This window comes from Hyperoodon ampullatus, assembly GCF_949752795.1.
Source record: "Hyperoodon ampullatus genome assembly, chromosome: 6".
Lineage (NCBI taxonomy): Eukaryota > Metazoa > Chordata > Mammalia > Artiodactyla > Ziphiidae > Hyperoodon > Hyperoodon ampullatus.
The window spans coordinates 38,714,415-38,720,711 of record NC_136919.1 but is presented as its reverse complement, the minus strand read 5'-3'; the positions used below and the strand labels follow the sequence as shown (position 1 = coordinate 38,720,711).

The 6,297-nt window shown below is 33.9% G+C and overlaps 1 pseudogene across 1 annotated transcript; it reads left to right on the top strand.

The window, feature by feature from the left end:
* The first annotated feature begins 4,198 nt into the window (after positions 1 to 4,198).
* Positions 4,199 to 4,704, top strand: LOC307054809 (NTF2-related export protein 2-like; annotated as a pseudogene). The gene has a single exon. The product of its transcript is annotated as an NTF2-related export protein 2-like (transcript).
* The last annotated feature ends 1,593 nt before the right edge of the window (positions 4,705 to 6,297 follow it).

The following is a 6,297-nucleotide window of genomic DNA, read 5'->3' as shown; positions in this document are numbered from 1 at the left end:
TTTATTGCTTTTAAAAATAAGTATATGAGGCTAAAATAGTTTCCTCTAAGCACCATTTCATCTATAGTGCAGAGTCTAATAAACATGTTTTTCATTAAAAAATAATTTCTGGATACTGTACAGTTTTAACTTACTCTTTTATGAAATAGGTTTTTAAAGATATATATTCATTATTAATTTTAAGATAGAGGGATTTAAAAGTTTCTCATATTGTTTGCAATTTATAGTGTTATTTGACAATAATATCTTTACTTTGTAGAATTTGCCTAAAATACTTTTACATTTTGTCAATATTCCAAGGTCATTTAAAAGGAGGTTTATTCTTTGTTTTCAGAATAATTATGTAGTGTGTTTGCATAGCTTTGTTTTCAGAACATAATAGATTCATTTTATAAAATATGCTATTTATAATGTCTAGACCAGAGGTTGGTAAACTTTTTCTGTAAGAGGCCAGAGAGTAAATGTTTTAGGCTTTGCTGGTTATTCACTCTCTATTGCAACAATTCAACTCTGCCTTGTAGCTTGAATATGTAAACAAATGGATATTGCTGTGTTCCAATAAATGTTTCTTTACCAAAACAAGCAGAAGGCAGGATTTGACCTGTGGGCCATAGTTTGCCAAGCACTATTCTAGAGTCCACAGGCTACGGAATGAAATCAGAGTGGCATATTAAGGTTGACTATATCTAATGTGTTCCTATTTCTCCTTATAACTCTTGCAGTTTTTTGTTTTATGAATCCTGATGAATAACTTATTTGATGTACTAATATTTTAAACTTTTATGTATCCTTTAAAAATCATCTTGTTTAGCATTATCAAAATGTCCTTTTTCTCACCTGTTTTTGACCTGAATTGAACTTTGAGATAAATAAACACTGAGTTGTTTTTATATTTATAGTCTTAACAATTCATGACTGTATTTTCAAACTTTCTAAATTATTTTCTAGGTGTATCTCTGATACAGTATGATAGCATTTTCTCTTAATAGGTGTATTAAGATCCATTTACATTGGTAGTTCATATGTCAGATGTGTTTGCATAGCTTTTGTGCAGAAAATGTTTAACACAGCAGGCCTGAGACTGCTACCCTTAGAAAGGCCTGTTTACAAGATTAGCCCTTAGCTGGCATCTGGGAACTTAGATTTTGAGATGGTTCCCAAGATTCCCAGAACTGCTAAGAGGGACTCAATGAGCCTAAACTGTTTGTACAAACAATATATTTATGCTGAATACCTAGTTTCCATCTGAAAGCCTACAATTTTGATACATGCTAGACAGAGGGTGCTTACATGAGCAGCCCCCAGTGAAAACGCTGGGCACCTCATCTCAAATGAACTTTCCAGGTACATATTTCACATGTGTTGTCACACCTGGTTTTCTCTTGACTTTGCCCCATGCACCTTTTCTCTTTGTTGATTTTGATTTGTATGATTTCACTGTATAAATCTTAGTTATGAGTATGCCTATATGCTGAGTCCTCCAAGGTGAGTTAATGAACCTGATGATGATCCTGGGGACCCTTGATATACAGCTTTATAAGAAACTTTTCTAGTAACAGATCTGTTTTCTTTGCTCTGTCAAAGGTAAACAATAAGGAAGGTTTCAGTTTGCTCTAGTTTTTATACTTTCTAATTATACTATATAATCATCTATTTATTTCGATTGTATATAGTAATTTATTATTATATAATGATAAAATTTGTTTATTTCTCTCTTCTGATCTGTTTACTCCCAATTTTAGTTGTTTTATTAACTTTTCTTTGTTTTTATCTTTTTACTGTTAAATATACAACCATTACTTAATTTTTCAGCTTCAAAGGGTACACTTAGCTCCCATTTTTTAAAGATGAGAATATCAACATACTTACATTCCATTCCTTTCTTTAGTTGTCCCCCTTCTACCTTTTAATAGATCTATTATTTCTAATGTTTCAAATGTGAAGGCCTCTAATGGGAGAGTGCTGAAAAACATTTCAAACTGCTCACTTCTAGGTGATCACTTTGGATCTAATTTTCTTGGATGCCTTTTGCCAGTATTCAGTAACTCACCTGGGGAACTCCTGTTTACAAATTCTTTCTCTAATAACCACGGATCTTCTCCTTGTTCCAACATGAAAATCAGTTCTGGTTTTGTAAAGCAGTACCCTGTAAAAGGGAAATACTTTAGCACTTGAGTTAGCTGCATAGGTTTCACTGTTTCTGAATGTGAAGAAAGGTATAGCTTCAGAAGTGGTACATTGAGGGTGCTTGCTAGAATTTTTTTGGGGGGGCAGAAATGACAGCAAAAAACATTTTCTTACACTCATAATGGATCACTCTTCTTAAACCCTTAAGTCACAAGCCTAAATAACATTAAGTTCTAAAATAGTCAATGTCTGTGCTTCAAATGAGATTTCGTAAGGACCAATTTCATATCTGGCCATAATGGAGTAAAAGGAACTAATTTACCCTTCATATCAGACATCTAAAAAAACCCATACAAACTATATGAAATGGGTTTTAGATTTGGAAAACAGGCAGTACAGACAGGGATACTTGAGAATAGAGAAACAAATGAGGTGAGCCCTGTGATTATCACAGCTTATTGCTTGGAGAGTTTTCAACCCATAATGCAAAAAGAGACGACCAAAACAGAGCTTAGCTGATTCAGTAAGTTAAGGCAACAGAACTGGATTTTAAGGAAGTTATGAAAACTAGGATTTGTAAAATAAAATACAAGAGAAGAAACATACAGCGTCTTTCTCTATCTGATATGCAGAAGGATCTCCTGAGTACTTGAAAGTGTAAGGAAAACACTTGAGGTTGGGGGGAAGACCAGTGAAAAAAGAGTAGCCTGAAGTATTACCAAAGCACACAGAGAGGTAGGAACTTCTATTTCTATTTGCCAGGGTAGAAAAACTTCCTAATCCATGGCCAATTGGGTAGAATAACCAGAAGGGTATTTATTGACTTGGTAGAGGAGCCAAATTAGTCCAAGAGTAAAGTGAGCGCTGAATCCAATATAACAAAGCTTAAAGCAAACCTTGAAAGGATCAAAGTAATTCCAAGTAATTTAACTACATCCCAGAAAAGGCCCCAAAAGATTTAAAATAATACAACAAAACTAGCACCTAACAATGTAAAATCCACAGCATTTAGCCCTCAATAAAAAAAATACTAGGTATGAATAAAAGGGATATATGATTGTACTCAAGGAGAAAAATGAATCAGTAAGCCACAGAGTAAGAAATGACACATATACAATTAATAATCAAGGTCATTAAAACAGTAAACATACTCCATGATGAGAATAGAAAGGGAATTTATAAAAAAGAAGTTCCTAACTGAAATTCTAAATATGAAAAATATCTGAAATGAGAAAACAAACCAACCAAACAACAAACAAAAAAACACTGGGTAGGATTAATAATAGTATATATACCACATAAGGAAGGCTAAATGACATAAGATAGATAGATAACTTTAAGGTATATAAATAAAAACTATGGAAGAAGAAACCCACAGTGAATAAAGACTGGAAAATAATAAACAGAGTTATCTCTGTGACCTGTGGGATAAAGTTATGTAACATGTGTAATTAGCATTTCAGAAGAAAAAAAGGAGGATGGAAAAAATAAAGGGCAAAGGTTCAATATTTGAAGAAGTGTATAAACCGACAGATCCAAGAAGCTAAATGAATGCCAAGGAGAAGAAACATGAAGAAAACCACACCAAGATACATTAAAATTAAATTGCTAAAACCAGTGATAAAGAGAAAACGTTCAATAGATAGTGAAAGACATAATATGTACAGAGAAAAAAAAAGAATGAATGTCTACTTCTTGTCAGAAATTATACAAGCCAGGAGACTATGAAGTGACAATTTTAAAGTACTGAAAGCAAAAAAGTCAACCTAGAATTTTATGCTTGGCAATATGTCATTTTCAAACAAACAAAAATTGAAAGAATTTATGACCAACTGACATGTGTTACAGGAAAGTTAACTCTAAAAGAAATTCTTCCGACAGAAGAAAAATGCTATCGGGTGGAAATTTGGATTAATACATAGGAAAAAGAGCACCATAATCTGGAAACAAGAGGATAAAAATAAACTTTTCTCATTTTCAGAACTCTCTTAAAAATAATAAATTGTGTTTTAAAACAATAATGTACTGTAGGAAATGGGAACTAGCGAGAGTTGGGAATGTTAGGGATTTTAAAACTTATGTAGATCAGGCATGCAGAGCTGCTGAGGAATTTGTCAATATTTACTATGAGACAATGGACAAAAGAAGATGGGCACTAACCAGGCTGTATCTGGACAAGGCCACTTTAATATGTAATGGAAATGTTGTTACAGGACTGGAAGCCCTAATTTTTTTGAGATATTGCCTTCTAGTGAGTTCCAGGTCAATATGTTAGACTGCCAGCCAGTTCATGAGCAAGCTACTCAGGCCCAGACTACAGTTCTTGTTGTGACCAGTGGAACTGTGAAGTTTGATGGAAACAAACACTACTTCAACCAGAACTTCCTGCTGACTGCTTAGTCTTCTCCTAACAATACTGTGTGGAAGACTGCAAGTGACTGCTTCCATTTTCAAGATTGGGCTAGTAGTCAAAGGGGGCAAAAGTCCATTCACTTTTGGTCCATTAGTTCCAGCAACAGAAATTTATGTGAATTAATTAATTTCATTGTAGAAGCACGAAAAACTAGTATGTGCTGAAACTAAATTTCTTTAATATTTTTTTATTCCTAGCAGCACCTTTTCTAGCAGCTGCCAGTTTGAATTGTTGCCCTTAAGAGCTTTAATGCTAGTTTTCTACATGCCTTATATAAGTTTCACTAATGACATTCTTACAGCAACATTAAAGCTATGACCTCTGTACTAACATACTCACTGTGAGCCCGGCATATCGCAAAAATGAAATCCTTTTATTGTACTGTCTATGGGATATCAGCACAATGTAACCTCTCTGGGAGGAGGTGGAGGTTTTTTTTTTTTTATTTAGTTAATTTTGTAGTACAACATGTACCTATTTTTGGTAAACAGTGGTAATGCAGTTTTAATATAACGCTTTTTCAATCAGTTCAATGAACACATTACTAATTTAGGTTTACATAACTACTCTGACATACTAGAATCTCACGTAGAGATGTTCAATAGTCTTTTTATGTTAAGAAATGTGGGTTTTTTAAATCTCGGCTTGTTTTCCTATGAACTGAATTGATCTACTAGAGAGGTGTAAAATGTTCTGGATTGATACCGGAGTGCTGAATACACTCAGTGGCTTAAAAGCAAACTTCTTAAAAACGTTTTTCTTGGCAGCTCCAGGTCTGTAACTTTAGGTAGTGAATGGCAGGTAGTAGGACTAATAGCTCTAATGGGAGAATGTGGAGTGAGAACTGTAGAGATCCGAGGTTGGCCAAAAGTAAGGCAGGGTAACAATGGTATACTTTTGGTACTTGTTTTCTACCTCCTAAAAATGTCGCCTAATTTTAGGATTTAAGCCATTATGATAGTAAGTATCCTTACCAAATGGTCATGAATGTCACTTTTGTTCTAAGAATTATTTTTAAAGGTTTTTCCAATTCACCTCATACTTATCACCAATAAATGTCTCACTTTATTCAAGAACTTATGGGGGTAAAATGTCAGCAATAAGCCTGATCCTGCAGCAGGGTCTGACAGGAAAGTTGGAAACAAAGCCATCGCTCTCTCTTTGGGGCCCTTCTAAGTCTTCCACATGAACTTCAGGCCAAAAGTCTCTTATGTACTACCCACCCCCAAAGTGAGTGATTTATTCCCTGTGTTTACACTGTCAACTGCACAATCTTTTTACTGAAGTTAAAAGTATGTAATCTCATGATTTCTTCTTCCATATGGCACTGAGCAAATAAATCTGTTATAAAACATGTTCCTGTTATGTGGCTAACACTTTGTCTTTTTAGAGAAAATAAAGAACAGCAGATCTTCATAAGCCCACATACTTGAAAAGAACCAACTGATTGATTTTACATCTCAACATCTAAAGAAAAATAAATCTAGCTTTGTTTTTGGTTAAACTTTTAGTGTCTTTCCATTTTTGAATTTACTGTTTTCATGTTTTTACACTAGATGTGCCAGCTTTGTTTCTACACTGCAACTCAAAGTTAATGTTTCTTGCCACTTAATTTGAAAATCAGTGATTCATTTACTCTTGTCCCAAACTACACATTACATTTCTGATATATTAACAAAATAGAATTAAGTAGGAGAAGGGGATGCAACTGATTTTAGACCACACCTTCTTGTAGTACTGACTAAAACTTACACGTT